Genomic DNA, 10,208 nt, shown 5'->3' on the forward strand with positions numbered 1-10,208 from the left:
TTGACTTGTTTTTTTATTTTATTTTTTTAAATGTTGCAGGGATGAACTACCTGAGCCCTGTGCTCTATGCAGTCATGGGGGCGTCTTCCTAAGCTACATACTCATGCAGGAAGCCCTGGCCTCATCCTGGGCAGCCTGGGGGCAGCAGCAGGAGGCACCCAGCAGCTTGCGGGCCGTCCGCTGCCCCCTGTGCAGGGTGCAGGTCCTGCAGTGGCCCCGTTCCCCATGTTGCAGTTGGGGTGGGTGGCCCTGGTCCTGTCCCCATCCTCACCTCTGCCTGTGGAGGCCTTGCACTGCAGGGGAGCTCCTACAGGTGCCGGGGGTGGCTCGTGTCTGTTCTGGTCCGAGGTCGGACCACGCAGTGCCAGCACCGCAGCTCTGCTGCATGTCTGCGCCTCTGCCGGCACTCCTGGGCCGGCTCCTCCCCGCTGTTTGTGTGAGGGGCCATGTTTTGAGTGCAAATATTTTCCACGAAGAGCAGAACTGTTTGGGTGAATAAAACATTGTTTTGTCAACATCTAATTTTCGCTGGGAAACCAGTTTCCTGGACGGGTTGGGGGTGGCACTGCGTGTCCCGGGAGCCGCCCACAGCCCCAGCACCAGTGAGCAGGTGGGGGCGCAGCTACCTGGAGCCATGGGCTGGTGGCCCTGCACTGCACCGTGTCACAGCACAGCACACCACGTCAACCCCTACTGCACTGCTCCACACCAAACTGCCCCGCATTGCAATAACCCAACCCGCATTGCACCGCGTCACACCAAACTGCTCCGTGTCACTTCAGCCTGCACCAAGCTGCACTGCCTCAGCCTGCAGTGCACTGCCACTCACCAAACAGCACTGTACCACACTGCGCCAACCTGCATCCCACCAAAGAGCACCACATCCCACCAAGCAGCACCACATGACACCAAACTGCACTGTGCCACACCTCAATGCACTGGATCGCACCAAACTGCATCGCTTTGCACCAGATGACATCGCCGTGCCCCAGAGCGCAGCAAATTGCACTGCAGCGCAGCAGCACACACCACACTTCACCAGCTTGCACCAAATGTCACCGCATTGCACCAGAGCTCACCAAACTTTGCCAGATCGCACCAAACTTCGCTGCATTGCACTGGATCTCACCAAACTGCACCACAAGTCACCAAACAGCACTGCAGCAGCTCTCACCATGCGATGCCGCATCACACAGCTGGCTGTGCGAGTGCACTGGTGCCAGCATCTGTATGCAAACCAGCGAGGTTGCCAAAAGCCATCTGGCTGTGACCAAGTGCCACCGCCACAGGACTGCCGTGCAACGCAGCCGCAGAGGCTGGAGTGTGTTTGTTAGTGTTAATCATGACTGACATTACGAGAACCAGATGATGGTGGAGCCAGGAATGCACTCGCCCATTAGTCACTTCAGATAAATACAGTCATCTGTTTTAGCAATATGAGGGCTTCAGAGATTAGCCAAGAGGCGCAGGCACACACGCTCGCACTCGTCAGGAAAATTGCAGTAACCTGGGCTGGACACAGGGCAGGCAATACAAGGCCAAGTGTGACGTGCACGTGTTGGGCCATGGTTACGGCTCATGTTGTGCTTTTACTTGGTGCTCAGGCTGCCCCTGTGGGACGGTGGCCACAGTGCTGCCCCCACAGCACCCAGCGCCCAGCCTGGCTGCGGAGCAGGGACCAGCCGGGCTGCAGCGTGCCCAGGGCTGGCGCTTGGTGACCGTGACAGTGCTAGCACCGAGCCAGGGCTCTCAGGATGCCTCATGGCTGAAGCATGCAGTATTCTTGTTTCCACCCATGTGCTCGACAAAAACAAAGGGCGAGCGTGACAGCAGCCTGCCGGGGCCTGGTGCAGTCCCAGCCATCCTGAGCTGCTCGCCCCACCCCCCTCCTCCCCCCCGGGGCTGCAGCGGCCATGCCCGGGGCTGGTGGTGCTGCCTGCCCGCTGCTCCCAGGCTGGCCCTTACCCTGCACCACTTGCACTTCTTTTTTTCCCCCCTTTTTTTTTTCAGTGAAAAACTTTATTTCCCACTTTGACATTTACCAGACACACCTGGGAGCCTGCCTGCCAGAAGGAGAAATGGCACAAGAGGAAATACATCTTCACAGCCTTGAGAAAGGAGAGGTTTGGAATCTGAGTCCGTAAACACCGTTGCTGCGCAGTGAGCAAACCCAGAGCAGGTTGTGCTCTGGAGAGTGTAACCCCACCTCCTCTGCTCCTTTTCTGAATTAAACAACAGGAGAAGCAGACTGCGCTCGTCCTTCTCTGACTGGACGCTGATGGTTTAGGGATGCTGTCCTGGGAGCAAGCACCTGACCCCCTCCCCCCTCCCCCCCCCCCATGAGCTGGGAAGGGGAACCTCTGGCCTGCAAAAATCCCCCTCACTGACTCCTTGGGAAACTTTTCTGTTGTGACCCCCTGAGCCTGAGGGTGAACACACACAGCTCTGAGCTGGGCTTTAGCTGTCTGGGACCCGCAGGACAACCTGAGGAACTGCACCATCTCCTCCGGGTGCTGGTGACCATGGCCTCCTGGGCAGCCCCAGAGCTGGCACCAAGCACTCTCAAAACTCACTGTGGTGGGCACAGCCCCTGGGGCAGGAGCCAACTCCACGGGCAGGACCTGGGCCCCAGAACACCAGGCATGGTGGGCAGGCACCACAGCAGCTTCCCCAGGGGCTGCAGTGGTGCTGAGGGCCCGGCTGCCCCTTGCTCACCGCAGTGCGTGGGGTCACCGCCTGTGCGGCCAGATCCAGTTTCCGCCTCTCTGCCTCCATCAGCCTCGGGCGCAGTGATGCCGTGGGCGGGGAGGTGGCCATGCAGTGGGTGCATTAGCAGCCACCCATGTGAAATCCCTCCAGCACCGAGCCCGGCGCCCTGCTGTGCTGCGCAGAGCCCAGGGCAAAGCTCTTCGCTCGCTGCCTGGCTCCACCGCCGTTGGGCAGTGCCGCAGCCCCTGCGGTGACCGCGGTGAGTGCAGGGGCAGAGTGGAGCCCAGCCAGGACGTGGTGTGTGCTGGAGAGCTGTGACTGGTCCGAGCGGTGCCTGTGTGCAAGGGCAGGGCTGCCGTCTGCAGTGCCATTCTTCCCAGCCTTTTTTATCCTGGTTGTGCCCAGCTGCAGGAGCCTGCACACACGCTGCGCTTCCACCTCCGCATTTTGTCATGTCTTCTGGGCTGTAAATAGGGGTGCTGGCAGGCAACATAAAAATAAATCTGTAAAAACATTGGTATTTTATTTTATAGTGGTCAAAGCCTGATCTTGATTAAAGACCCTTCCCTATGTTGCTAGAGCAAATACCTGGTAAGGCAGGGCTGTCTCCTTCCATGAGTTACACAGGTATGGAGCGTAATTCACTCTCCCCACATCTTCCACCTTCAAAACACAACATTTTTCTGTGCCTGAAGTTGCCAAGATAACCCTGTGCATTTGTCACAGGCACATTTAAATGATAAATGTGACACCTCTGGGAGGAAGCACCGCCAGGTCGCTCTTCCCTGGTCACGCAGCCGCAGCACCACCCGCGCCGTCCTTCCCGGTGCAGGTTTTATCCCCTCACCTTTCTTTCCAACTCGCCGAGCAACAACTGTCATGTTTATACTCATTCCCTCCCCAAAGTCCTGTTCTACCTCAAGGATTAAGCTTTCATCCTTCATTATGAGTTTCTCCCCCAGGCAACATTTTCCAAGAAGAAAAAGGAATTTCTGGGATTTTGCTTTTAAGAGATTATGTTACTAAGCATGTGTTTGTGCCCAGGTGAGGAGCTTTCCACACACACACAGGTGATTTGTCACAACCTGCGTCAACAGAGCAAGGGGCATGGCTCTTGCGAGGCAGCAATGTGGGGAGGAGGGTGCCTGGTCTCTGCTACTGGTTGAGCTGCCCGTGTCCCCAAGGTGCCCGTCACCAGCCCCATACTGACCACACTGCAAGCAGCCACTTCACTCTCCTCTCTGGCACCGCCACACTGCTCCAGGGCCGCTCCTCTCAGAAGGACGGGTGCCAAGGTGCATCACCAGGGCTGCAGCGAAGGAGGAGGCTCAGCCCCACTCATTTGGGGGGTCACTGCTGCGGTCCCACAGTTTGAGCCAGAATCCCCAGGCACCGGTGCTCGCTGCCCGAGGCCGATGCCGCAGCATCCTTTGCAGTGCTTCAGTTCTCTCCATCCCCAGCGGCGTTGTGACCTACCCCTGCTGCTCACACCCAGCGGAGCTGGGAGCAGTGTTGCCGCCACCTCCTGCTCCTGCCTGGGGAGCCCCGGTGCCGCTGTGCTCCCGTCTGGCCAGCCAGGAACCCTCCGCCACTTGCGAGGAGCGCACACCGTGCTGGGAGGCTTGGCGGTACGGGCAGATAATTTGGCTGCACAGTAACTGCCGGACGAGGCTGTGCTTTCCTTGGCTACAGCTCTTGTTATTAAGTCTTTTCTGGGAGCTCATCTAAGACCAACAAATTAACATAAGGGAAACATGATAGCTAACGGCAACCCACCAAAATAATCTGAACCTGTGGTTACAACGGGGAGGGCAAACACAGCCTAGAAAGAATAACTGCAGCATGCTTAGCTTCAGCACCGCGGCTGCCGCTGCTCAGAGCCGAGCCCGGCTTCGCCATGAAAAGCCGTCGGCAGCAGAAGGTCAGGTGCAGCCTGCAACACGCGCAGCCTCCGGGGCCCCCCGCCCACCCCAGTCCCGGGACGCAGCCGGCTGGGAGCCCACCGGGGCTCGCACCCCACCCAGCTCCGCAGACACTTGGACCGCGGACGCGGGGCGATGAGCAACTGCCGGGCCCGGTGAGTCACCGCGCTGAGTCAGATGCTGCTCGTCCTCCCGCATTAAATAGCGCTTCTTCCACATGTTCTGGGGGACGACACGAAGATATGTTCCTAGAGAGATAAGCAGCTTTTCCGTTGCTTTGACTGTAGCCATTGCATGTAATAATCACGGAGCGGTAATTGATGATTGCTTACTCTGGATGCTCAAGCACGGCCAACGTGCTGTCGTGCTGCCAGAGCATCAGGCCATAACCCTGCTGTTGTGAAATTAAACAATTACCAGATTCTCCACTGCTTTTTGATAAATTGTTCTTAACTCTCCTTTAAAAGTCAATAAATAAAAATAGTAGACACTGCTGCTCCCCAAGAGATGCTCGGCTTGAACATCCAGGCACAAAAATACACTTTCTTCTACAGAAACCTCCCTGGAGTTCCTGATGGCACAGTGCCCTGCGGAACTCAAACACAAAGGGTAAAGCACATCAGAAAGACTCGTAAATCCAGAGGCAGCCCAAGCACATGTAGCCGGCAGAGCCCTGCCAAAACGTGCATAGCAGTAGGTATGTATCACACACAGACACACACCATCGTGAGTATTAAAGAGCCTAAATCTGATTAAAGCCTTTCTACCCCCCACCAATGGTCAATTCCATAAAACAGCTCACCCAGGAGACTGAATTCATTTCATCCCCAAAGTCTAATTAAAGCCATTAGTGTATTCCTTGTCTTTCTGATAAGATCAAAGCATTCCAAGAGCCAGTCATTACCTTATTTTCAAGACAATTATACAACATCTAGCATCGATTTATTCTGCCTCCAGCTGTACACATTTATCTCTGTCTATCATCACATAATCTGCGCCATCAGACACAACAAGAGCACAGCTATCAGCTGACAAGGGCTCGGACTCGCCTTGGTGGGTTTCTTTTTCACTCTCGACTGCAAGTGAACATCAGAGGCAGCGCCGGGTGCCCGGGGCCGTGTCCCCGGGGCCGTGTACCCAGAGGCCAGCCGGGGAGCAGCCGGATACCCACCACCACCTGCAAAGCGGCTGTGTAGGTCCCCTCCGCACCCATCCCGCAGGGCTCCCTGCTGCTTGGGGTGTCCTTCCCAATTCAGCTCCCTGCAGCCCCTCTCAGCCCCCACATAAGCACCCAGGTACCTTTGTTTCATAAAGCTGCTCTGATCCTTCTAAACCTGATCTCAACCTGGTCCCCTGAACAGGCACCATGTGGCAGGAATGGCTGCGCCCTGCCTGCACGAGGCGTGCTGCCATCCCACTTATAGCACCCGCAGGCCCCCGACGCTTCACAGGGAAGCGGCCACCGGGGCTCTGGGTGCTGTGACCACAATGCCACAGCCGTGCTCTGGGCAGGGGCCCCGCAAGCATCCAGCAGTGGTGCGATGCTCCTGCTCCAACCCTCCTTTAGAGATGCTCTCTGCATTGTGACCATCTACAAGCTGAAGACAAATCCACATTTCCTCTAGACCAGCGATGAAAGACCAGTTCCTGGCCATGCCCTTCCCGCTGCCCACCAGGTCCCTGCAGCACCCAGCCCCACACGGTGCTGCAGAGGGTTGTGATGGGAGCCCACGGCCGAACCCAGGCACTTGCCGGGCCCTGCCCTGTGCCGAAGCAGGGCTGTGCACGCACAGGGTGCCTTCCCCTCGCATAAACACATCTCCAGCAGCTCACGGCCCCTGCGAGAGCAGAGCTGTGAATTTTCATCTCTCAGCTAATCAACTCGCCTGCTAGTCCAAACTTGTCAGGAGCTTTATCCCTGCCCTGCCAGTCCTCCTTCCAGCCCATGAGTGACAGAAGACGTTCCCATCCCTCCCCGAGACACATCCAGCTGCTACAAAAACAAACATCCTCCCGATGGCGACCCCTCCTCGTCAAACAGCCCTGACCCCGGTCCCGCTGCCCGCCCGCCCCGGCGCTGCCCCCCAGCCACCCTTACAATCACAGCAACGCTGCGCCCAACCGAGCATCCCGGCACAGTTAGCAAAAGGGCGATGTTTACCAGCGGGGACAGGAGAGTGGAGTTACCACCTAAGCTGGAAATTTATTAATGGCTGGTTCTCCCTGTTCCCCGCCCCCCCCCCCCCCCCGTGACAAAAGATTAATCACCTGGCAGAGCCTGCGCTGCCCAGGACGAGAGGCAGCTGTGGCAGCACCGGCTCCCCAGGCTGCCCGAGGGGACACAGCCACAGGCAGCCCCACAGCTCAGCTGCCCCCCACCCACCCTAACAGCCTCCCAAGCCTGCAGTGGGGCTGTGTTTGCAGGGGGCTCAGCAGGGCTCAGGCAGGCTGCATGCTGAGGGCTCCCTACCTGGGAAGCTGCTGCGGTTTGATGGGGAAGGAGGGTCCCGGTCCTGCCCTCTGTGCTCACTCCGGTGGCCAGGCCCCACGGCTGTCTCGGTGCATTTTGTCACCGCTCTGCACTCCTGAGTGCCGTGGGTGCTGCAGTGGCACAGGCACAGCCTCCAAGCAGGGTTTGGTGCCAGTGATGCACGAGCAGCCTGGTGGCTCCCAGGCACTGAAGCCCTTCAGAAACCTGGGGAGGACAAAGAGAAAACCTCACCAAGCACAGGGAAGCTCACAGCATCACCCTGGAAGACCGCTCCTGGCGGGGCTGCCCTGGAGAAAGGCACCCAGCAGAGAACATCTCGGTACTTGCGGCCGAGCCAGGGGAGCAGAGCCCTGCACAGCCGACGTGGGTGAGCCCTGCAGGACCCAGACCCACCTGAGAGCTGGGACCAGAGTATGGCAGCAGGGGACAGAGGCCTGCTGGAGCTGGAGTTGTGCAGCTCCAAGGGAGTATGTTTCAGCTGGATATCCACCAGATCCTAATTAGATGAACCAAATCCCATTTATGTTGCAATTATATCAGTATGAACACTGCTGTGGCCACATGCATTGACTTCTTGAAGGCACTTTAGGGCCCTGTACCTGCAGGGCAAGAGCTCTCTGCAGCCCCGACCAGGAGAAGCTGCATGCAGAGGTGCAGGACAGTGCCAGGAAATACATCCCAGGTGCAAGAAGGAGAGGACTGACAGCCAGGAACAGGGCATTTCAGCCTCTGAATCTAGCCCTGTGCTTGCTACTTTCCCTGTCCCACAAGGGATTGCCCCCAACTCAATTCACCTGGAGCCTCTAACCTGCTGCTCTGATGGTCGTGGTAGCAGCTGACGGTGGAATGAGGCTGTGATGGTGGATGGGGCACTTGGATGGCTCCCCAGGGAATACCAGCCGCAGTGGTCGAGGCTGAAATACTAGGGCAGGAGAGCGGGGCAAGCAGATCTCAGCTTCTCGGCACATTTGCTTCCACTAAACCTGTGGCATGAAGACTTTTCACAACCCTCAGCACCTGAAGGCTCCCTTGCTTGCGTTCACCCTGGTGGGGGGAGAGAGCCAGGTCTGGCTCGGGGGCCAGGTTATGCAGACAGAGCGCAGGCCTGTGACTGGGACACCCCGAAGCCGACACTGCGTGGTGGCCATGCACCAAAGCGAAAGCAGCTTCTCCCCAGCAGAAACGCAGCGGGACAGCCGCCCTCCTGTGCCTGACAGAGCCTCAGCCCCACACCAAAAGGCAGCCCCCAGCAAGCTGCTCCTCCCCACGGGCTGCTCACCTACCGCTACCCCAGGCTCTGCTCCCTGCCCGGGCACCCCCAGCCCACAAATGCTCTATGCGGCACAGCATGGCTGTAGGGGGCACCGCACACACCTGGGCGCTGGGACGGCTTCTGGACCCCGCAGCGTGGGCTCACAGCCCCAGGAGAGGTGCAGACACGCAGCCACCCCCCCCCCACGGCTGGGCAAATAAATCGGCTCCGTCCTCTGCTGCCAATTAACTGACCCGATCAAAGCACCTGCACCATGGGAGAAGCCGCCTGGCTTCATTAAGCCGACTCATTTACAGCTTCTCTGGGTGCTTCTGTGCCGTTCCACCGGCACCCTCCTGGAGGGGACCCCCGGGCACCGCTCGCCCCCCCCCCGCAGCCCCCGCCTGGGGTCCCGCCGCCGCCAGCCCCGCCCCGCCCCGCCCCGCCGCGGCCGCTCCCCGCTCCCCGGCCCCGCTCCCCGGGCGCCCCCTGGCGGCGGCGCGGCGCAGCGCAGCCTCCGGGCCCGGCAGCCCCGCGGCCGGACGGCGCCACCCCGCGGCCCGCGCCCGCTCCGCGCCCCCCCCCCCCCCCTCCCGCAGCGCCGGGGCCGCGCAGCCCGCGGCGGTTCTCGCTCTGGAGCCGGGGCTGAAGGACGGCAGGGGGCCGAGGGGCAGCTGGGGGCTGAGGGACGGGGGATGCTGAAGGACAGCCGGGGGCTGAGGACCGCCCCTGGGTGCTGCAGTAAGGGGGGGCTCGGCCTTGGCGCCGTTCTGGGGGTGCTGCCGCGCCCCCACAATCTGGGCCAGGATCGCCCCAAGTGCCTTCGTTGCTTCGTCTCTCTCCATCCCTGGCGCTGCCGCCATCTCCCCAGGCCACTCGCTGCTCGCAGCAGCACCCACAGCGCGTGTCCCTGCGGGAGAGCCCTGCCCCTGCTCCAGCAGCTTCCACGCTTACCAGGAGCTGGGCTAACGCCAGCCCGCTGGCACAGCCCGCTTACAACCATGAGGACGTGCGTGCAGCTCCTTCCAGGGGGAACAGGAAAACAAGCACACTAAGCGAAGCTGCATCCCATCTCCCTTCAAAGGGGGACGCGGCATCGAGGCGGCCCACCAACACGATAAGCTGCGGGCACTGCTGAGGGGCCCTGCTCCCGGCAGGAACGCCAAGAGGCGAGCGCAGCTTGCAGTTGCCTGCCATAAACCCCACGTTTCCACAATAGCCAGCCTCCAGCTAGGTGATTCCAGGCGGGGCTACGAGCTGGCTAGTCTTGAAGATTTAGGAGGCTGTTGACAAAACAGAAATAGTGAGTCACTGCTTTTGCCGCCTGTCTGTGACATTCAACTTTGCTGCACCAAGTAAACATGGCGTCTCCACGCCGTGCGCGGGCAGCTGGCAGGCTTGCCTGGGGAGGGAGTGTTGGGTGGGCTGGGATGGGAGGAGGGAACCTCAGCACACCCCGGACCCAGGCCTGCTGCACTGTGCTTGGGAGCTGTACCCGGGTGAAGCAGCGGCCCCACGCAGGGCTGCCAGCTGGGGCAGGGCCGGGCGTGGCCCGTGTGGAAGTCTCGGGGGGATGAATGGGCGCCTTGTGGTCCAGGGACTGACCAACTCCCTCCCTCGTGCATAGAAAATGGCTGCGAGCAGGGACTCGGCGCTGGGCTCACTGGCAGCAGCGCTGTGAGCAGGCTCCGGCCTCACCCGCAGCTCAGAGAACCACCCAAATGCTCACTGAGGGCAGCGTGGCCTGCCAGGGGTCAGGGGAAAAGTAGGGCACACATTATTGTTTATAGAAGGGGTTGTAGGCAGTCAGACTCGGGCAACAGCTTCGCACACA

The 10,208-nt window shown here is 59.8% G+C and overlaps 1 long non-coding RNA gene across 6 annotated transcripts; it reads right to left on the reverse strand.

Annotated features, from left to right (window-relative positions):
- Positions 1 to 1,153: 1,153 nt before the first annotated feature.
- On the reverse strand, positions 1,154 to 9,592 carry LOC121059421. Of its 6 annotated transcripts, none has more exons than XR_005814566.1 (5): positions 8,497 to 8,624; positions 7,917 to 8,105; positions 7,102 to 7,326; positions 3,298 to 3,372; positions 1,154 to 3,212 (listed from the first exon to the last, which is right to left on the reverse strand). It is a non-coding gene; the product is annotated as an uncharacterized LOC121059421 (long non-coding RNA). The 6 variants fall into 6 exon arrangements; XR_005814564.1 differs by having other exon boundaries at positions 1,157 to 3,212; positions 3,298 to 5,226; positions 7,931 to 8,105; XR_005814563.1 differs by lacking the exon at positions 8,497 to 8,624 and adding an exon at positions 9,329 to 9,592 and having other exon boundaries at positions 1,158 to 3,212; positions 3,298 to 5,226.
- Positions 9,593 to 10,208: the final 616 nt, after the last annotated feature.

This window comes from Cygnus olor, chromosome 24 (genome assembly GCF_009769625.2).
Source record: "Cygnus olor isolate bCygOlo1 chromosome 24, bCygOlo1.pri.v2, whole genome shotgun sequence".
Classification (NCBI taxonomy): Eukaryota; Metazoa; Chordata; class Aves; order Anseriformes; family Anatidae; genus Cygnus; species Cygnus olor.